The sequence below is a fragment of the Pinus tabuliformis genome, chromosome 7 (genome assembly GCF_031772625.1).
Source record: "Pinus tabuliformis cultivar Carrire ecotype Pingquan chromosome 7, CPIR1, whole genome shotgun sequence".
NCBI classification, from domain to species: domain Eukaryota; kingdom Viridiplantae; phylum Streptophyta; class Pinopsida; order Pinales; family Pinaceae; genus Pinus; species Pinus tabuliformis.
This window is the reverse complement of record NC_142293.1, coordinates 1,514,773,185-1,514,797,006: the sequence shown is the minus strand read 5'-3', so window position 1 is coordinate 1,514,797,006 and position 23,822 is coordinate 1,514,773,185.

The window sequence follows — 23,822 nt, the reverse complement described above, 5'->3', positions numbered from 1 at the left end:
AATTATCCCACTCCCTTTATCAGCCATATTATTGATGAATGTGCCAGATGTGAAAAATTTTCATTTATGGATGGTTTTTCCGGCTATAATCATATCAATATCCTCCCATAGGACCAATCTAAAACTGCTTTTATTTGTCCATGGGGCACATTCACATACAGGAAAATCCATTTTGGTTTGAAGAATGCAGGGGTAACTTTTTAGAGGGCAATGAACTATGGCTTCCATGACATAAAATATATTGTTCAAACATACCTTGATGATTTACCTGCTCATTCACAAAAGCAGACTAATCACCCACAACATTTGAGAGCTATATTTTTACGGTGCCGACATTGCAAAATATGATTCAATCCACACAAATGTGTGTTTTGTGTTAGTTTTGGTCGTTTTCTTGGTTTCATAGTGTCTAAGGAAGGAATTCGACTCGACCCTCTTAAGGTTCAGGCAATTCTTGACTTGCCTCCACCTTCCAATCTACTACAGTTACAGAGACTCCAAGGGAAGGCTAACTTTCTGAGAAGATTCATTTCCAATTATGTTGAAATGGTTAAAGGATTTACTCGTCTTTTGAAAAAAGGGATACCCTTCCATTGGGATTAGGTTGCGCAAGATTCCTTTGATGCTGTTAAAGATACCTTGATTAGAGCCTCATTATTGTATTCCCTGAATTATCAAAACAACTACTTCCTGTGTCTCGTCGCTGCAAATACAACCATTGGAATGGTTTTAGTCCAAGAATATGGGATTGAACATCTGATATATTATTTGAGTCACAATCTTAATGATATGGAAGTTAAGTACTCTTAGGTCGAAAAGCTAGCTTTGGCAGTTGTCCAAGTTGTACAGATATTTCGCTACTATATCCTGCTCCGAAAGACCACTGTTATTTCAGATTGCAACCCTATGACATATATTTTGTCACGTCAATTTTTGGGGGGCAAATACTCAAAATGGATCGTCATTTTGCAAGAATTTGATTTGGAATTCATCAAATCCAAATCAAAGAAATCTCTAGTTTTCGTTGAGCTTCTTTGCGACCTTCCCTCGAGTACCATTCATTCAACAGCATAACCATCAATTCTGGATGAGTCTTTGTTCCTGATTTCATCATCTGACTTGTGGTGTGAAGATATACTGATATATCTCTAGACCCAAACTTTCTAGCCAGATACCTCTCGCTCGCAACAGCAATGTATCTAATACCAAGCCAAATATTATCTAATCATTGGCGACACACTTTACCGTCGTGGTATCGATACAATTTTATGGAGGTGCCTCATGCATGAGGAAGTCGAGAAAGTTTTCAATGATTTTCATTCAGGTGCTTGTGGTGGACATTTATCTGGTTATGCTACCGCATAGAGGATTCTCCATGCCAGTTATTTCTGGCCTACCATATTCAAAGATTTCACTATTGTTGTCAGAAGTTGTCATGCATGCCAGATCTATGACCGTAAAGCAAGATTACCACCTACACCACTGCATCCTGTCATCGTTGTTGGATGATTTCCCAAATGGGGCATTAACTTCATGACATGTAACCCTCACTCAGTGAGGGGGCATGGGTACATTATAGTCGTCATTGACTATTTCACAAAATGGGCTGAGGCGATGCTTACATTAAACAACAGTGGTGAGACGGCTACACTTTTCTTTTCCAACCATGTGGTTGCCCAGTTTTGTGTACCACAAGCCATAGTTATAGATCATGAGTCGCATTTTCACAATCACATGATGACTGAGTTAACTGCCAAGTTAGGACTTTCACATGATAGTTATACTCCTTATTATCTGCAACCTAATGGACAAGTTGAGGCCATCAACAAAGTTCTTAAGCAAATGCTTCAAAGAATGATAGGGGTTCATAAATGAAACTAGCATTTAATCCTATACTCTTCTTTGTGGGCATATCGAACCTCGGTAAGGAATGCAACTGGATTCACACCCTTTCAATTGGTGTATGGTCTGGAGGCAATCTTGTCGATACAATGTGAAATTTCATCTCTTAAACTCACAATTGACCTATTACCCGACAATTCTGATGAAGAAGCGTGTTTCTTAGAAATTATCCATTTGGATGAAATCCACCATGAAGCCGCATCAGCTAACGAAGCACATAAGAAACGAATCAAGGCACAATACGACCGAAATGTCAAGCCTCACATTTTCTCAGAAGGAGACCTGGTCTTGCTTTATGATCAGGAAGCTGATAAACTAGGAGCAGGAAAATTTGAACCACTATGGATGGGCCCTTACATTGTCAAGCGTGTTCTGGAAAAAGGTGCCTACGAGTTGGTGGATTATGATGGAATTCCATTGTCGCAGCCCCGAAACGGGTTGTATCTCAAACGTTACTATGCTTAATTGAGTGTAGTAAAATCATTGTATATATGCTTTAATTTCATGTGTGTGTGTTAGTGTGTCTTTTAGAGTTTTTATGTGGTTAAGTAATCCACTTTGCATTTGTTGCAGATGTCGGAATCTTTGGAACCATTTGTTGGTTACATCGATGGTGCTAGTCATAGTACGCAGAACCTATCTTCTGCAGCATGGGTCATTTTCACTCCAAGTGGCGAGTTAGTGAGTTTTCAAGGGATTTGTATCGGTCATTCTACGAACAATATCGTTGAGTATATCTCATTGATCGAACTTCTCTCTGATGCCATTTCACTTGGCATTCATCGAATCATCATTATACTAGACTCACAACTCATCGTACTGCAACTAACAAATGTTTGTACCGTCTAAAACCCAACTATCCTTTGTATGTTCCTTAGAGTTCATCTTTTGAAAAGACATTTTGAGTACATTCAATATCAACATATTTCCAAAAACTTTAACACATTAATTGACTCATTAGTGAACTATGTGGTAAACAGACATTTGCAACACATGTAAAAGTAAATTTTCAATTCACATCATTAGTTGAATAGGATTGCACATAACCATATATAAAAACTCTGAAAGTTAAAAATAGATAGATGTTTTAATTTTTTTACAAAATTTGTGTCTAAGACATGTTTGGTTATCTAACCTAAAAACTCAAAATGTATACAAAAATCATCCTAAGTAAACCTAGTGATGCTCATGATAACAGGTCACAACCTGAGCTATCATGTGCAATAGCCTCATCCAACAGTTAGGAACACCAATAGTATGGCGTTGCAGTCTCATAGCTAACTCCTCGATCTGGACATCTGGAATACTGAGGGTTAACCCCTCTACATGATCCTGCAACTCTGCCAGTCCAACATTTCTTCGCATTGGTCTACCTACCTCATGTTGATGTCACAGAGGTCGAATAGTACCAACATCTGTATGCATGAGAACAATTTTAGTTTAGTTTTGGAAACATCAAAAATACAAAAACATGTAGAAACTTAAAAATCAAAAACATTTGGTCAAAAACAATTTACCTATAGTACCCCATTAATCGCCCACTGGTAAACTCAACTCTGGATCTCCACAAAATCCATCCCTGCGTATGGATGCTCCTCGATGAAAATGTGTTGTCGATCAAGCTAACTAAAGAATACAGTAGAAAATGTGATTGATGATTGGCCAGCATGTCTAGTCATCACCCACCTCTGCATCCATGGCTCTTTAGGACCAGCTACACCCAGTTGTTGGGTTGTATTATATTCTTTCCACGACTAGCCGACGTAGTTAACCAGGGGTTTAGAAGGGGGTGGAGCCCCCCCATTCGTTGTGTCGATTGCATAGCGGGGGGGTCTAAGGGGGTTTGAGGGGTGCAAATAACCCCACTCTATGGGGTCCGGGGCAGCGCCCAAGAAAATTTTGTTTTTGGACCCTATATTAGGTTGGGTGGACCTACCTATGGTTTGGTGCATGATTTTTTGCACATGGTTTTGAACGTGATGGTTTTCGGTCCATGGTTTTGGATGCGAGGGTTTTCGGTCCATGGTATTGGATGCTTCGACATGTATAAATATGTATTGTAACATTGAAAGGAACATAATGAAAAATCAAATTGGTAGTCCTGGTTTTGGGATCCAGGGGAAAATCTCTGTGTATATGTGTTTTATGTGTTATGCTTTCGCATTGTTTATTTTTTGTGTTTTAGAATTCGTATGCAGGTAATTTTTGTATAGGGTTAAAACCTACATTTGGCATCAGAGCTATTTTGGCTTCAAGGGGATGCCTTTGTTGCTGAGGGGTTTCACTCGGGCCTGTGGTAGACCCTATTCAGTGGGAGTTCTGTGAGATCAATTATGGTGGTGAAAGAAGATGGCAAGCAGTGGAAAGATAGAGATGGAGAAATTTAATGGCTAGAATTTTGAGTTGTAGAAACTCAAGATGCAAGATCTATTGGTGGATAAAGATCAGTGGATTGCGGTAGATCCGGGTATTAAACCAACAGGAGTGTCTGATGAAGAATGGAAGAAGTTAGATTGGAAGGAAAAGAGCACAATACGATTGTGTGTCTCAGATTCAGTATTGCTGAATGTATCAGGGGAAGCTACACCGAAGGCTTTGTGGGACAAGTAAGCGACTTTGTACCAATCTAAATCTCTAGTGAATAAACTGTTCCTACGGAAAAAGTTGTATAACCTAAGGATGAAAGATGGAGACTCAGTGACAAAGCATCTGAATGCATTTAATACTGTGGTAAGTCAATTATTATATGTTGATATTAAAATTTTATATGAAGATAAGTGCATCAGTTTGTTGTGTTCTCTACCATATTTGTGGGATAGTCTGGTTATTGCAATAGGTAGCAATACAATTGCCTTGCAGTTTGATGAAATAGTCTCATCCTTGCTTACGTAGGAGATGAGACGGAAAAATATGGAGAGCTAGAATGGTGATGCCTTGTCTATACGAGGACGGTCCCAAAACAAAAACAAAAATAAGTCATCGAGTGGGAGATCTAAATCCCCAGAAAAACCTGTAAAGGTGGTGTGCTGGAAATGTGAAAAAGAAGGGCACTACAAAGGGACTGTAAATCTAAAACTCCTGATAAAGAAAAGGTATCTGATGATTCTCCTTCTGCAAAGGCAAAAACCACCTCAGATGAAGGTGGGGATTTGTACTTGGCTTCTTCAAGTACACATGTAGATCATGAGGCATGGTTGATTGACTCAGGTGCATCCATTCACTCCACTCCCCATAGAGAGTGGTTCTGCGAGTATGAGAAATACGATAGTGGTGATGTCTTCTTAGGGGATGATAGGAAGGCTAGAATCATTGGTCGCGGAAAAGTAAAGTTGAAGTTGCAAGGTGGAAGGGTTAGAACACTTCTGGGTGTTCTGCATATTCTTGCATTAGCCAGAAATTTGATTTCTATAAGCAAGCTGGATGATGTAGGTGTAAAAACAGTATTCGATAAGGATACCTGTAAGATGGTTCGGGGAGCACTAGTATTGATGCGGGGAGTTTGGATTGGAACTTTGTACAAGCTGCAAGGTAGCACTATTGTTGATGGGTGCAATAGCTCTGTGGTTCCTGAAAGTGGAGTAGAAAATCTAGTGGTCTGTGGAGAGAAGACCATGCTGTGGCATCAAAGGCTTGGACACATTGGAGAGAAGGGCCTTCAAATACTTCATGGTAAAAGTATGGTAGAAGGTATGAGTAATAGCTCTCTGGATTTTGATTTCTGTGAAAATTGTGTATATGGGAAGTAGAATTGGGTGAGTTTTCCATCTGGTGGTAAGAGGGCGAAACATATATTAGAACTTATTCACAGTTATGTGTTTGGACCTGTGAAGGTTCCATCACTGGGTAAGTCTGTGTACTATGTATCATTTATAGATGACTTCTCAAGGAATACATGGATATATTTCCTTAAGAAGAAATCTGAAGTCTTTGACTGGTTTAAAAAATTTAAGGCTCTAGTGGAAAACCAGACAGAGAAGAAGATAAAGGTGTTGAGGATAGATAACAGTGGAGAATTTTGCAGTAAGGAATTTGAAGAATTCTGTAAGAAGTGTGGTATAGCATGGTAGAAGACTACTCCATACACACTTGAGAAAAATGGAGTTGCAGAAAGAATGAACAAGATGTTGACGGAAAGGGCAAGAAGTATGCTCAGTGGTGTCGGGTTAGGACAGGAATTTTGGGTAGAGGTGGTGGAGACAGCATGTTACTTGGTCAACAGATCACCTTCATCAGTGTTGGAGGATAAGACTCCACAAGAGGTATGGATTGGTAAGAAACCCTCTCTTTCACATATAAGGGTATTTGGATGTGATGCATATGTACATATTCCAAAGGAGAAATGAACCAAGTTAGAAATAAATCTGAAAAGTGCATCTTTATTGGGTATAAGGATGGTTTAAATGGTTATAAGCTTTGGAACCCAGTAACAAGGAAAATTGTGTACAACCGAGATGTGGTGTTCAGAGAGGTAAAGATGTTATTAAACATGAAGTCCAACCAAAGGAACCTGAGAAGATAGAGTTTGAGTTTAAGGAGGAAGAATCAGTCTCTACAACAGAGGAGAAATCAGAAGATGAAGAGCCACAAACTTCAGGTGTGAGAAGATCAGTTCGAGAAAGAAGGTAGCCAGAGAGGTATAGTCCATCTTCTTTTTGTTCAAATTTTTCTTTATCTATTACTGACAATGATCCCGGAATTGTGAAGGAAACAATAGATTTAAAGGATGGCAAACTTTGGAAAGAGGCCATGGTTGATGAAATGGCATATTTGCACAAAAATGAGACTTGGGATCTAGTGGAGTTGTCAGCTAGAAGGAAACCCATTGGAAGCAAATGGGTGTTCAAGAAGAAGACAAATGCAGAAGGAAAGGTGGAGAAATACAAAGCTCGATTGGTAGCAAAAGGCTATTCCCAGGTACCAGGAATTGATTTTGGTGATACTTTTTTCTCCTGTTACCAAGGTAACTTCTATTAGATTACTTTTATATGTTGCTACTGCTTTTTATTTTTGGTAGAACAAATGGATGTGAAGACAACATTTCTTCACATGGATCTAGAAGAGGAAATCTACATGACAACTTGAAGGCTTTGCGGTGAAGAGTAAGAAAGAACTTGTATGCAAGTTAAAAAATTCTTTATATGGGCTAAAACAGTCACCGAGGATGTGGTATCATAAATTTGATATATTTATACGGGGACTTGGCTTCACCAGAAGCAAAGAAGATCACTGTGTGTATTTTAAATCAATCGATGACCATGTTATTTATCTGGTCTTGTATGTGGATGATATGTTGCTGGTTAGAAATGACAAAGAAATTATCCAGGATTTGAAGACCCATTTGTCCTCCAAATTTGACATGCAAGATCTTGGCGCTGCAAACTATATTTTGGGCATGGAAATTAAAAGAGATTAGACAAAGAGGAAGCTCTGGTTAAACCAGAGGAAGTATGTCAAGACAATATTGCAAAGGTTTAATATGTAGGATAGTAAACTGGTGAAGGTTCCTATTCCTGTAGATGTAAAGTTATCTGCTGAACAATGTCCCATGACACAAGAAGAGGAAGAGAACATGTCTCGTGTTCCATATGCAAGTGCAGTCGGTAGCCTGATGTATGTGATGGCCTTTACTAGACCAGACATTTCACATGCAGTGGGAGTATTGAGCAGGTTTATGTCAAAACCAGGGAAGGAGCATTGGACAACAGTGAAGAGGGTTTTTAGGTATTTGCGTGGCACTAGTGATTATGGTTTGTGCTACCAAAGAATACCAAGATTGGACAGAGTGTTGGATATTCGTGGCTTTGTTGATACAGACAGGGCTATAGATCTGGAGCAAAGAAGATATACAAGTGGGTATGTGTTTAACCTATTTGGAGGTGAAGTCAGTTGGATGAGTAAGAAACAATCTGTAGTGGCACTATCAACTACAGAGGCAGAATACATGGCAGCCACTCATGCAAGCAAGGAGTTAGTTTGGTTGCAGAGATTGTGTTAAAGTATGGGGTTAGTATAGGGAGCTATAAGGATAGACTGTGACAGCCAAAGTCCAATTTTCTTGGCAAAGAACCCTGCATATCATTCAAAGACAAAGCACATTGATGTTTAGTATCACTTTGTGAGGGATATAATAGAAGACAAAAAGGTGTTGCTGGTAAAGGTAGACACTTTGAAGAATACTGCAGATGCATTGACAAAATCTGTGAGCTCTGAGAAGTTCTCTTGGTGTAGAGAAACAATGGACATTGTAAGGCTAGATAAATGACTAAGCTCTCATGTGGCCCCCTGTGGAAAGAAAACAACAAGTGGGAGAATGTTGGGTTGTGTTATATTCTTTCCGCAACTAGCCAATGTAGTCAACGGGGGGTTAGAAGGGGGGCATAGCACCCCCTTCATTGCACCGATTGCGTAGCGGGGAGGGGGAGTGGGGGTCATAGGGGGTTTGAGAGGTGCAAGTAACCCCACTCTATGGGGTCCGGGGCAGCACCCCAGAAAATTTTGTTTTTGGACCCTATATTAGGTTGGGCGAACCTACCTATGGTTTTGTGCATAATTTTTCGCACATGGTTTTGGACACAATGGTTTTCGGTCCATGGTTTTGGAAGTGATGGTTTTCGGTCCATGGTATTGGATGCTTCGGCATATATAAATATGTATTGTAACATTGAAAGGAACATAATGAAAAATCAAGCTGGTAGTCCCGGTTTTGGGATCCAGGGAAAAATCTCTGTGTATATATGTTTTATGTGTTATGTTCTCGCATTGTTTATTTTCTGTGTTTTAGAATTCGTATGTAGGTAATTTCTGTACAGGGTTAAAACCTACCCAGTGTTACATGTTGAGATTGCATTAATGGAATTCTCTCTAAGGTAAAAGCGATTAAGATTGAACCATTGCTAAAATTCTTTGTCTTACGACTCTTTACCTTTGTTAGTTGCTCTTTCAGTGAAGAAAGTACGACCTCACATAAGTTGAATACGATTGGCTCAAGACACTCAAGCGCATACTGCATGTATGATCTGTTCGCCAAATGAAGTGTCACACTACCTGCCAACTTTGCAATAGTGAAAATGATTCTTCTCAAAGGCATATCACGAATATCTTTGATGATTATCTTTCTGTCTTTGATAGGTTGTGTACCTAGCCGACGAAATTGTCAAACATAGTCCCTCACTGATTCACCCCCACGGGAAGAACCTGAAAGAGAAATGGAGGAACCACGTCTTGACAACCCTGTAAGAAAGTAAACATCATCGATCATAATAGGAACCACTTTGTCCCTTATGTGAAAAGCCTAATCTGTTGGATCCCATGCATGAACTAAGAACTGCAATAGTTATAATTGTTGCCTCATCCTGGACAACCTGAAGTATTTGAGCAACCCATAGTTTTTGAGGGCCTCAACAGCACCCGAATCATTTAGGGCAACCATGTCTTGTTCTTCATGCTCTCTTTCTCACCCAGTAATAGACATTCTGATCCGATGAAAGCCTGAAATCAAACCATAAGCTTAGTTAGGATCCATTTCATGCAAAAAACTAGAGAAATTTTGGGTCAAACAGGTGAAACAAATATGTCAAACTCGCCCAACGCACCCCTGGTCAGGAGACAGTGCGCTGCAATGCATGTACCCTTCTATTTGGGTGCATTCCAGCGCAGTTTTCGATGTGAAAGGATGCGTTGATCCTAGGGAGAAATATTCTAACCCTAGGGGCCCTAAAAACCCAAAAAAAATGCTTGAAACTATAAAAGAATGACATGAAAAGAAAGAGGAAGGGTAGATCTCCTACCTAGTCCGAATGGCACAAGAAATGATCCACATAATATCTCGCAATTAGCTGCTGAAGTTTGAGGTAAAAAACTAGTTCAGAGCACAAAAATTAATGGTAAATATCAAATGGTGAAAATGGCATGGTAAATTCTTGTTTTATGTTTATTTCATGATCATTAAATGAATAAACTTTAGTCTTTACCTATTTTTACCAATGAAACGGGTATGTTTAATCTGTTTGGTGGTTCTTTGAGCAAGTTTTACAGCTGACTTACTAAATTTGACATTCACGATCATGAATTATATCTTTGACCACAGAGCATACTTTTATCTCTTTTTCGAGCTCTGTTAAACATCGAAAAAGGAACCCCCTTGGAGTCCTCTTTAAGCTCTTTTCAAACTCTTGAAATATGAAAATATTGTCGAGTGCTTGTCCTTTTCAACTCGTTAATGGATTGGAAACGACATCTACTCGGTATAACTTTAACCCTTTTCCAGACTGAGATAGATTATTTACGAAAAAGGAATATGTTGAGTGAACATGGTCAATAGGTTCTCTCTCATATTATTTTACATTTTTTCTAACTTGAGAGACAAAACTACGAAAAAAGAACTTGTGGAGTCTTCTTTTCGTCCCTTTTTCAAACTCTCTAAACATGAAAAGGACTGTGTTATCATTGTCGTTAAACTCATTAAAACATCAAATAGCGACAAACTTGTCCATCATGACAAGACCAAGTTTCACCTTCGCTAGGCTCGTTAAAACATCACATAGCGATGGATTCAACCGAAGGGTAGAATTATACAACAAGCATATGTTATCCTCCTCAAGCTTGATAAAAATACAGAGGTATTGGTCAACAATGACTGGGGAAAATGGGAAAAGGGGTAAAACACTTTATGGCAACAAGTTGCTCTTTAACATGACACTTTCACTTCATCTCTGTGACTACTTAGGTTGGGTTATCAGCTTTATGGTCATCATGCCTTGGTCTATCATACCATCTATTACTTTGGTTTTGGGTCAATGCTGCCAATTCATTTAGTGTCATTGACATGTTCAAGAGAAGTCACTTAGTTAAAATTCATCCTTTGCAATACTCATAAACCTTCATTTTCATGACCGCCATTCCTGAACCTTGTGTCGTCAGTCACATTCCATCTCCAAAAATCATTACACTCGTTTCGTGTCGTTGATATGGAATACATCAAGGCCCTACTGCGACAAGTCGCTTCTTGTTGACATCAGCACATTATCCAAAAAGTTGACTTAGAAACACCCTTTCAGTACCTTGGGGCTTGCATACACCAATGGAAAGTTTCTCGCTTCTAGTGACAGGTTGACATCACTGACCTTTGACCGAAAGACTTTGTATGGTGTTCGACATCAAAACATCCATTCACACCATGCAAAATGTACTGCAGTACCTTGAGGATCATTATCGATGATTTCTCTCGCATCTGTTAACAAATTACATCATTGGCTGGTAATCAAATGGTGTATTCCCATGTTCGACTTTAGATCACATATTCACATGGTTAGACTCATACTTGAGTGAACAATTGAATGAGATAGAAGACCCCAAATCTAGTTTCATCCATCTGGGTTGCGATTTCAGGAGAGTACTAAATCATTTGTACAATGGCTTTACACAAATGGTCATCCTATCATGGGTCTATATCTATAGACGACTATCTATGTACATGTAATGAAAATTTTATATGTTGAGCATGCATATGCCTTCCCTCAGCTATTCATGAAAAATCCAAAATATCATGATATTATGTATTGTAATTGATAAAAGTCACCATCTGCTTCGAAACCTCCTCATCACATCGTAAAGCATATCACTCGACATTATCGTTTCCGACTTCATGCTTTAGGGGAAACTGTTACAGGTCTATTTTGGCACATCACCCTCATCATTCAGATCAATACTTTTAGGGATCATCAAACCCTAATTCAGTTGCTACATGCCCTAGACAAGTCATCACACTAAATGCCATCATTCCTGAGAGTTTCCTGGCATGAAGACATCCTGAAATGACTCCTTGAGGGACCAGCAAAGCCTTGGTCGGGGGTAAGTGTGCTTCAAAGCACTTAGGCCCCTTCAAGCCTCATCTGCATAGCACCTAAGCCCACTTTGGCCTACGCTAGGCGAGATTGAGCGAAATCTTCAAAGGGTTCTAGGAATATTCTTTCCTTCTAGACCATTTTGGAAGATTCCCACATCTTATCCTCTCCTATAAGCTCGAAATTGGATAGGGAATAATCAAATAACCTCCTATCCTCTCATCCCTTCCTCCATGGAAACTAACTCCCAAATTGGAAATCCATTCAATGCCCAATTTATGACAAAGCCACATCCATTTTCCTATAAATTGAGCACTCATCATAGTGATCAGGGGTTGGACTTTGAGAATTTGTAAGGAGATACTGTTGGTGTGAGGTTTGAGATTGTAAGCAGGTATTGTTATGCTACCAAAGTGTTGTTCTTTTGGTGTGATGAAGGATGGAACTCAAGCTAGATGAGTGACATGCGATTGGACTTCTTTGGTTGTAAATCTTCCTTCTACTTAATAAACTTGTTTACACCTTTTCCCATATTCTTGTCTTTATGTATGATGATTATATGTGTAAATGCTTTCGATTCCATTTGTTTATAGTAGATAGATCTCTTGCTTTGATTGGTTTTTGTCCTCTGTTTATCATTGCAGGTACTTGTCGAGCAGATTTAGTTCAAGAATGAGAAATGGGAGCCATACAAAGGAGACAAAGGGAAAGCGAAAGATAACAAGTAGGTCCCTTGTCTTATTTATCTTCTATAGAAAAAGGTCAAACATTATAATTATGTTGTTCTAGGTGTAGCTACCCACCTAGGGAAATTGTGTTTATCCGTATATGCAAAATTCCACATAACACTCCTTATCCAATTTTTGAGTCTCTTGTAGGTTTAGCAGAGTCTCCTGTAGGATTTCTTTTGCTTCTTGTAGGTCATGTTGTGTATCCTATAGGATCTTTTTTCCTTTGGATGAGGTGGATCTAGTTACAGGCCTTCTCACATAGGAGATAGGAGACTTAGGGGCGGTTTGTGCTAAGGATCCTCTTTCTTGAGTTTTCATATGAGGAGGCATTTTCTCTTGCTGTTTAGGTGAGTCCTCAATTACAATGGGAATTTTGGTTGGAGTTTGGGGTTTCCCTTGCCTTATCCTTGTGCTTTTCCTTCTTCTGAAATATAAGGGGGTCTGCCTCTATCTTTTTCCTTTTTGTTTGATATGGATGCTAAGAGTAGTGAGGGCAGTTGCTGCTTCTCTCTCAATGGGTTCTGGAGACACCCTGGGTGACTCCTCCTTGTCTTCTGCCCCCTCTTTCCCATTACCCTTTTCTCCTATGCTAAGAGCAGTAAGGGCAATTGTTGCTTCTCTCTCAATGGGTTCTGGAGACACCCTAGGTGACTCCTCCTTGTCTTTTGCCCCCTCTTTCCCATTACCCTTTTCTCCTATGTCTTTCCCTTCTCCTTCTCCTTGTAGATCCTCATCTTATGTATCAGTTTCCTCTTTGTCATATTCTTATGTTTCTTCATCATCCTCTTTCTCTTCCTCCTCTTCTTCTTCCTCATTTATCTCATCTTCATCCTTCTCACTGACATTAGGACTAACATCATATGTCAGGGATTTGATAACTCCTCTGTCTGCATGTCTCTGAAAATTGACCATTGGATAGGAATTTTGAGGTTTTGGAGGGCTTCTTCTATAATGATTCTAATTAATCCATGGTGAGCTAACTGCTGGGGGTTTCCCTCTTGCACCTTTACGCTTATGTCTATCAGTGATTGCAGAAGGAAGTATGGTATGCTAAGCCTATGGTGAGAAGGTGTTTCTCCTCCAAACCTCAATTCTTCAAGAAGCCTAAAGTGATATCCATATACCACACTACACCCACCCTCACATGATATGTATTTGATAAGGTGGTAGCTCACCTCTTTCCAGGGATATGGTAGGCTTGTTCTCCTTACTCCATTCTTGTCCTTAATGGGCTCCTCACCCTCTAAAAATAATTTCTTCTTGGCAGTCTAGCTATCTCCCTTGTCTTCCTTTCTCCAAGGAACTCTTAGGGGAAGTGTGGTAATTATGCTTATGAGTTTAGGGGTGAGGTCTATGGAGAGGCCTCTCACCACAACAATGGAAATCTTAGGCCACTTCATCATCATACCCTCTTAATTTTTCAAAATACCCCATCCAACTATGCCTTGTGAAGATTTCTAACACCTGAGGGTGTTGGTGGATTCTCAGAGTGTTAATGGGCTCCCTTCTATTAAATCCCCCTGTCATTTTGGTTGGTGAATTTTAAGGAGTTGAGATTGTTGATAAAAAATTTAAATGCAGAAGTAAATAACTGAAAGAACTGTGGAGACAATTCCCTTACACAGTTGCCATATTCACTCAATACTAGGGGATTTTTTGTTCAATTCACTTTGAAAAAGGGAAGTAATTATAGAGCCTACCTCTTCATAGTGTTTGTTGTAGCCAACCCCCGTGTTTTCCCCTCTGAAACTCCTCTCGACCAATCCTGTAGAATGTTTGTATGTACCCTGTAGGATTCTTGTGCGATCCTGTCGGATTTCTTGTGTAATCCTATAGAAAGTCCTGCGCAGGAGAAAGATGGAATTTTCCTCTTCGATAGGTTTCCTGGGTATGAGAGTGACTTTGCTAGAGTGAGCCTCGAGGAAATGAATGCATGAGTGCATGGGGATTGGTGATTATTTTCTCTTATGGTTGAGTTGGGTGATTTGGTGTGATGGAAGACAAAGTACGTTTTCCATTTTTGGATCATTAGTCCCCACTACCACCTCATCATTCACCTCTCCTCGTAATCAACTCCCACTTCATGCATCTGTAGCCTTAACTTCTTTTGTCCTTCTCCTTTCTTTTCTTGACTTGACTACTGCCACGTGTGGGAGGACCAATTGTTTTGTCTTTGTTGACTGAACGAAGGTGGCCAAGTTAACTAGCCACCTTTCGCTTATAAACCAACTTGCTCGTAACCTTTACATCTTTTTACTACATTATGAAAATGAGAGAGTGAAGCGAGATACTTACCTGTGGTGCTAATACCTTGTTGCAATTGTTGAAGACCTGAGGTGCTTTTTGTGTGTTGGTTGCATGCTATTTCTCCTCTTTTTTTTTCTTTTTTTTTATGGTTCCCTTGATGTGCAGGTACCTAGTGTTGAAGATGATGGTGTTGTTGCTACTCTGGAGCTTTTTCTGCCCTTGGATATTCACGTTGGAAGCTTGTTGCAATCATGATTTGTATTCTGTGGGATAAGTTGCTACAGGGTTTCCTACAAGATGTCTCGTAGCTACTTCTCCCTCAAAATTTCTAATCATTTCTTATACTGGGATTTTGAGGATGATGACATGGATTGAGAGGAAGACTAGGAGTGTGGAGAATGAGAAACACTCAGGTGCTGCTCCCTTCTGCTCCCTGTTTCATTTTTTTCTCTATCTTTTCTCTTGAAGACTGAAAAATAATTTTTTTTTAAACTGATTTTTTTAATGGTGAATGCAGGGGTGATAAAAGTGGAGACAAGTATGGTAATGAAGTTGTGAAGTAGGGATGCTATTATTTTGACATGGAAGGTCAATTTCTCGTCCTAGGGTCACTTTCTGTAGGATTCCCGATCCACTTTAATTCATATAGGATCATCCTGTAGGCTTACAGGGGATCCTGTAGAAAACACAGTCCCCTTGTAAACTGAAGAAAATGATAGAAATAAATGAAATAAATGGTGGAGTGATGAATGAAAATGGGTGGAAAAATAAACATGGGAGTGGAACAGGTTCCTTTTTTATTCTCCTCTCTTCTCTAATCATCCTCCTTGCTGACTTGCAGATAGAAAATTTCATGATTTTTTTTTTAAACAACTAGTCTGCCTCTAAGAGGTTTTCATCCTAGTTGTTTGCCCTTGGCGCCCCAAGAGAGGTTTCCACCCAGAGATCTATTCATTTTATCATCTTTTTTTTTTTTTTTTTTTTTTTGACACCATTGGGCCTCCCCAAGAGGTTTTCAACCTAGTAGTTTGACTGAGGCGCCTCATGGAGGTTTTCAACCCAATAGTTGGATGCAGGCGCCTCATGAAGGTTTTCAAAAGAGTCTCCTTATTTTTTTCTTCTCAATGACTTGATGAGGGTAGACCTGAGACTTGCTTCATTACCATCACTGTTTTACTGATACCATCAATGAACTCTTGATTTGAAAATGGTCTTTTGTAAACTTTCAATCTGTGTCCATTAACAAGTAAAGGAATGGCCTCTGCATCTATGGTTCTGATCTGCACTGAACCATTATCATGACATCTTTCTATAACATAAGGCCCTAGCCATCTTGTCCTTAACTTTCCCTTAAAGTCTTTATATCTGGAATCATATAACAAAGCCCAATCACCTTCTTGAAATTTCTTATCCTTGATGTTCTTATCATGCCAAATATTCCTCTAAAGTTTGGTTACCTCTATGTGTAGGAGGGCCTGCATTCTAAACTCATCTAAACCATTCAACTGGAGCAATCTTTATTTTTGTGCACTGCTGAGATCTAGATCTATTTGGGCTACCATCCTTAATGTGTTATACTCAAACTCAATGAACAGCAGGGCCTTTTTCCCATAGACCAGCTCATAGGGTGTGAATCCAATGGTGGTATTCCAGGTGGTATTATAGGCCCAGGTGGCCTCGAGTATTCTATCTGTCCAATCTTTCATGTTGTTGTTAACCACTTTGGTCAAGATGCCCTCTAGCGCTATGTTGGTCACCTCCACTTGCCCATTAGCTTGTGGGTGATAGGGAGTGGAGGTTCTATGCTTGATCTTGTGCTGGTTGAGAAAGTCTTCAATCATGTTGGAGGTAAACTGGCTACCTTGATCAGTGACCAGCTCTCTAGGGTACCCAAATTTGTAAAATACATTCTCCCTTAAGAACTCAGCTACCTTCTCCTCTGTTGTTGCCTTAATTGCCTTGGTTTCATCCCACTTAGTCAGATAGTCAGTGCATACAATTATGTACTATTTTTTCTTGGAAGGAGGGTCAATAGGTCCAATGAAGTCCATGCCCCACTTGTTAAATGGCTCGAAAGACATTTTAGGCTACAGAGGAATTTCATCCCTTGAAGTAGGCTTTCCCATCCTTTGGCACCGATCACACTGACTAGTATATCTTTTCACATCCTGATGAACAGTGGGCCAATAATAGCCTGCTTGTAACACTTTGAATGTTGTCCTCTTTCATGCATAGTGACCTCCACAAGGCCCATCATGACAGGTCAGAAGGATGTCAAAGACTTCCTCCTCCCTGACACACCTTCTCAGGATTTGATCTAGGCCAAGTTTGAAGAGATTGCCCCCAATCCAAGTGAAGGGGGTGCTCTTCCTTATAATATTTATTTTCTCTTTTGAGGACAAGTTTGGTGTGAACTGTGCAGATACCAAATAGTTTTCTATGTCAGCAAACCATGGAGAGAGAATTGAAATGGCGAACAAGTGCTCATCCAGTGACTGGTCATCAACCTTTCCCTCCTCACCTACAGGCAGAGTTAATCTGGACAAAATGTCTGCAACAAAAATTTCCTTGCCAGGCTTATCAACAATAGTTAGATCAAATTGTTGTAATAAAAGTAACCATCTTATAATACAAGAATTCACATTGGGTTTATTAATTAAATATTTGATTGCAGCATGGTCAATATGGACAAATGTTTGATAGCCTATAATATAATGCCTAAATTTGTTCAATGAATGCACAATGGCCAGGAGATCCTTTTTAGTCACTATGTAGTTCAATTCGGCCTTTGACAGATTCTTATTGATAAAGTAAATGGAATATGGAAATTTTTCATCTATCTGACCTAGGGCTGCTCATATGGCTTTGTGTGAGGCATCAACATGAATATGAAATGGAAGGTCCCAATTTGGGCCTCGGAGAATTGGTGTAGTGGTTAACTTGTTCTTTAGGATGTCCAAGGCCTCCTGATATCTTTTTGACCATATAAACTCGGATTCTTTGGCCAACAACCCAAATAAAGGAGAGGCCAATTTGTTGAATTCCTTTATGAACCTTCAGTAGTATCCAGCTAACCCTAGGAAACTTCTGACATCTCTCTTCTTTTGAGGAGGTTGAACCCTTTGGATGATAGCTATTTTGTTTGGCTCCACTTGCAATCCTTACTGAGATATTGAATGACCCAACATGGTCCCTGAAGTCATCAAGAATTCACATTTTTCTAGACTTACAAACAGGTTTATTTCAATGCATTTCTGAAATACTTTACCTAGGTTGGACATAGCCTCCTGGAAATCACATCCATAAGGTGTAAGATAATCCATATAAATTTCTACCGCATCATGGACTATCTCGGCAAAGATACTCAAGACTGCTCTCTAGAAAGTGGCAGGAGCATTGCATAGGCCAAAAGGAAGGACCCTATAGGAAAAAGTGCCCCAAGGACAAGTGAAGGTGGTTTTATCCTGGTCCTCTGGGTTGATCTAGAGTTGATTGTACCCACTGAATCCATCTAGGAAAGAGAAAAAAAATTTCCCTGCCAAGCCATCTAGAACTTGGCCAATGAAAGGTGGAGGGAAATGGTCCTTCTTTGTGGCTTTGTTCAATTTCCTGTAATCGACACAAATCCTCCACCTACCATTGTTTTTTAGAACTAACACCAAAGGAGAGACCCACTCACTGTCGAAGATAGGATAAATGAATCCTGCATCTAGCAATTTTTGCAGTTCTTCTTTGACTATATCTTTAAGAGTTGGATTCATCCTCCTTTGAGGTTGCCGAACTAGATTGCAAGCTTCTTTGATGTAAATGTGGTGAGTACACACTGAGGGGTGTACTCCCTTCATTTCTTTTTAACTCCAAGTGAAGGCATCCATATGTTCCTTTAGCATGTTGCACAACTTCTCCTCTTGGAGAACAGAAAGAGATGGATTGATTTTCAAAGTTCTCTCAGGGTCGAATTCTATGGTTTTGACACGGAGAGGGTTGGAATCGGCCAAGTACAGATCAATTGGATGGTTTTTTTGGGTTTCCTTTACTACTTCTTCTAGGGACAATGTACTGGGAGTTGGACTTTGGAGTAGGTGTTCAATCAAATCATCTTCATCTTGTTGTCCTCCTCCCATGGTTGTTTCTAAGGTATACATTTGGGCAAAATAAACTTCATCTTCTTCCTCCTCTTCCATCCATAAAGGTAAATCATGTTCTAGAGATGGTTGAGCAGGAGGGTATAGGACTAACTACTTGGACATATGCCCATTCTTGATGGTCATATTTCCAGCTCTGTAGTTGATGTAAGCATTGGCAGTGGCCAACCAGGGCCTTCCAAGGATGAGAGGGTAACCAATAAGCTTAGCCTTAGGCTGGAGAACTAGGAAATCTACAAGGTACTCATAAGAGTCAATGGAGACCATCACATCCTCCACAATCCTCTCAGGGGTCACTGTGGAACGATTTGCAAGTTGTAGGACTATTGTGGTCTTTCTCAATGAACCTTGGAGGTTTAGCTTGAGCATGGTGTCCTTGGTCATCACATTAATGGCAACCCCAAGATCGATAAAAGTGTGTGGGACAATGGTGCCATTGATGTGCACATCTACTACAGGGCTCCCAAGGTCCAAATACTTTGGACATATTGCCTGCACCAGCATTAAGTTGGACAATTGTCCAATGACATTAATCGTAGGGGCATCTCTTCTTCACCTCCATGAATGCTTTAAGGACTTCTCCTTAATCAACCTGTCGTAAATAGGTACATCTTTAATGGCTTGGAGAAGTGGAATCTTGACACATAGGTTTTTCAATTCTCCCAGAAGTTTAGTCTCTTTTGGGGTAGGCTGGAGTGGTTGAGTTAATCTCTCAGGAAAGGGTGGATTTACTTTAAGAATGATTTCCTCTCTTTTTTCTTCAACCTCCCTAGGTGGAGGTGGAGGTTGGTTATCTGGGAGAACTCTCCCAGATCTCAGGTTAATTTCCTGGATCTCCACAGCATAAGCTAGATATGATGTCTCTCCATTGTATACCTGTTGTGCCTATCTGTTGTTCAGGTTCAGATTTGGTTGGGCAGGCATCTAGGATTGTTTAGGTGGAGCAGAGTGTAACAACTATGGTTGGATAGGTGGTGAAGGCAATAAAGCAGGAACATTATTTTACTAAGGCCTCCACTGGTGAGGCGGTGCATTCCATTGAGGTTGTGGCGAAGCATATGGTTGAAATGACTAGTTGGCTGGCTGGGAATGATATTGAGATGTAAAGGACTAAGGGGGAGGTGTACACTAGGAAGGATGAGCAGGGGGTCCCCAAGAAGGTATGGATGTGGTCTGGTTTGGGTTGTAATATGCATGGGATGACCCTTGCATGCCCTACCGGTATGGCCTAGGCCCATGAGGTCTCCTTTGGTTTATGTAGCAGAGCTGCTCAATGACCCCTTCAGCTCCTTGATATACAGCTGTGAGTCCAGGCAAAGAAGGGCACTTGTCTGTGGAGTGGTTTTCTTCATAGACTGAGCAAATTTCAATAGAATTCAATGAACATTCATTCCTAGGGTGCCTCCTGGTGCATCTGGGACAGAAAATGGCCAAGGCTCTCTCTCTGCTTCCGCCTGCTTTCTCCTAATGTGCATAGTGTCCATCTGTAAAGCAAGGGTTTGCAGCATCTCACTCTTGAAATCTTCCATCATGTTTCCAATTTCACTTGTGATGTATGAATTGGAAGAGGATGTACTGACCATAGGTTGACTTCCCCTACACTTTTTCCTAGCTGCCCTAGAATGGTTTCTAAAGATAGTCTTGATATCCTCATAGGGTAACTTGTATATATCTCTTCCTGCTAACAAGTGTAGGGTGTCTAAAAAGTCTTCCCTTACTACTCTAAGCAAGACCAACTTCAGTGACTCAAGGTCAAGTGTGCACCTGGCCCTTTTGTAACTAAGCTGGAATCTTTCTTCATAATCCTCTAGGGATTCATCATTACCTAAGGTCATCCTAAAAATTTTCTCTTTAGTATCTTTAGACCTACAGTAGTCTCGATACTTGTTGTTGAAGGCTTGTTGCATCTGAGCCTAAGTTGTGATGCTATTCCAAGGTAAACCCATGAACCAGCGCAAAGTTTCATCCTTGAGGGTAGATGGAAATAGTTTCAACTTCTGCTCATCATTTGTGTAGTCATATGTTCGGCATATAACAACAAACTCAAATAGGAAAGTGTTGGGATCCTTTGTGATCAGGCCATGGAAATGAGGAAGGGTGGAGGGGCTTATATTTTTCATCCTAGTTTCCCTATTGGTTTCCTTGATGGGGAAGGTACCCTCAACTCTCTCTCTATTCCCTCTTTCATTTATGTTTTCAGCCATTAGCTCGGTAGGAATGGGTTCTTCTTCTTCTTCTTCCCCTGTAGATTTTTCAAATGTCTGGTTTCTCACCTAAGGGTTCCTCCAGTTCACAGCCACCGAAGAAGAGGGAAGGTTGGCCGTTTGATTCAGTGGGGGTATTTGGCAAAAATTTCCCGAAGTTATCCATATTCCTATGAGGCATGAAAGGAGATGTTTTTGGTTTGGTTTTGTGTTTTTTTTTAACTTTGGGAAGTATTTTGCAGAACTAAAATTGCAGATTGAATGAAAAATATTGGCTAAGTGAAAAACTAATTGTTGAATTGAAATCTTACTTTCAAAATGGAAAGGAAAGCAGAGAATGTAGAATGAAAAATGAAGCAACTAAATTACTTTTTCAGAAATGAAACTAATGGTAGAATAGCAGAAATAAGAAATAGAAGAAAGAAAGCAGTAATCACATATTACTCAAACACCTCACCAGCAACGGCAACAAAAAGTGATGAGCACCAATATTGCAGTAAAAACGCTGCAACCCCTGGGCTACCAACTTTACTTTATCAACCCGGGGTTCATACAAACTTGGAGGTGATAGTGTTGTATACACAAGTAAAAGTGATAGTTCTACCTTTCGTCACTGTTCAATTGGCGAAAGACCACTAGAGTTTTCAAGCCAGACTTCTATGGATTTAGAAGAAGTTTGGTTCCTTGATGAAAGAAATAGAAATCTACTCTAAGAGAGAGTTGATCTACTGTAATAATGAAAAAGACTGAAATTCAATGCTAAGGCACACCATTTCCTAATTAACTGCTAAGAGCTATGCTTTGCAATAATGCTAAATTAACATGAAAAAAATGCTATTGTCCTAAGCATGGAAGTCAAAAACATCAAACATCACTATTATGCATGTAAAGGACTATAATAAATCTGTTTTGTCTTTTTATGCTTTTCATGAAAAATCAAGTGTGCAAACTAATCTCTTTTGGTGATGTGGCAGGTGGCTTAGGGATGCTGGTGGATGGCTGGAAGGTTCAGGAGATGGTTGGAAGGTTTGGGAGACCCTTGGGTGACCTTGGGTGGCTTCCTAGAGGTTTTCCCTCAATTCGGCCTCAAAACAGGCCACTACAGGAAAACCTACAGGATGTACTAGAAACCTACAGGATTCCCTGTATTTCTATAGGATACAGCCGAGAGAAAAACAATGGGTGTTGGAGGTGATGGAATACTTATGGAAGGTGGTTGATGTGTGGAATGGAGTGAGAAAGGGCCTAGGATCAATTAGAACCCAAAATCAAGTTTAGGAGGTGGTTGGATCTGTTCAACATGCTTAGGGGAATTTCTATGTAAAATGATAAAATTGGTGAAAGTCTTGATAAAAACAAGGAATGCCTATGGGTGGATGAAGTTGGAAGGTGGTTTCTTGCTATGAGATCTCTTTCTACTTCTAAAGCACCTACTCTACATCAAACATGTGTAATTTCCAAAAAGTCGTGTAAACAAGAAGAATTCTCATGAGCTAGAAAAGCAGAATTTAATGAACTAACTGCCTACCTTATGCATGAGGAAATTTCTGAATAAAATGGAATCATGGATGATATCTACTGAAGAATGAAGATAGAAGAGATGGAAATGAAATCTTATACTTGCAAAACTAATCAAATTCTAGTTCAAGTACAGTAAACTCTAAATCTTATGAAAGAAATGGAAATCTATCTTTTTGGGGCTTTATAAGGGTCTTTTCCTCAAATCATGATCCCAGAAGGAAGTAGTGAGGCCGGGACACCTACTGACAGATTTTTGGTGCTTCTTTTATCCCTTCTAACCTACTATTGAAGTAAGGCACAAATGGAAGCAAACTAATAAACAATTAATCCTACACTACTTGCAATGAAATACTTCTAAAGACAGTTTACCCATGAATCTATGAAACTAAGCTAAGCATACAGATACAAGAAGAGGAGCCTTTGCTACTAGGGTTGGGCCCTAACCCAAGAGCTTCAACCCTATGATTTAACTCAGTGTTGGATCAAAAAAAACCCATTCTTATTACCAAAACAGAAAATTACATCAAAGTCTTCCACAAGTCTGGAGCTCGAAAATAACTAGAGTTTTTACAATAAAAATTTGAATCCTAATGAGGCTCTAGGCCTCTCGACTTATACAACTGAATTCCTGAACAACTTCCTTAGATTTAGGGAGGCTCGGCTCCCAAACTCAAGATGAACTAACTCTTTGTATATCACTTCCTCGATTGCCTTTTGATCTTCATGACTTGGCTGCTTGCACTCCGCGCTGGTGGGATTAATGGAGGAATATTCGAATGGGGGAGTAAATGAGGAGGATTTACCTCCTACAATCTCTCTCCCTTGTCCCATTCGAGTTTCAAACCTTAGTCTTGCCAAAATTCCTTGATTTTCTCTTCCAAACATGCGTTTAATGCATATTAGTTCACTAGGCATAATATCTCACTTTAACTCATCTCATTAAACAAAATATAATCAAAACATGTAATAAGTGGTGAGAAGAGTTGGTTTGACTAAGCTAGGAGGTGCATTAAGGCCCATATAATTACCCAATGATGAGACTCATCAGCAACCCTCTTGGAGTCTCGATGTGTAGATGCCTTGATGGACTAAGGCACTACTAGTGAGTAGTAAGGGAGCAAAGGACCGACAGGACAAGATACGACATTGAAGTTGTGCAACGAAGTTTTTCATTGTATCTTGTATACCATAAACTGTTGTATTACTCAGTTTGTTTAATATAATGAAGAT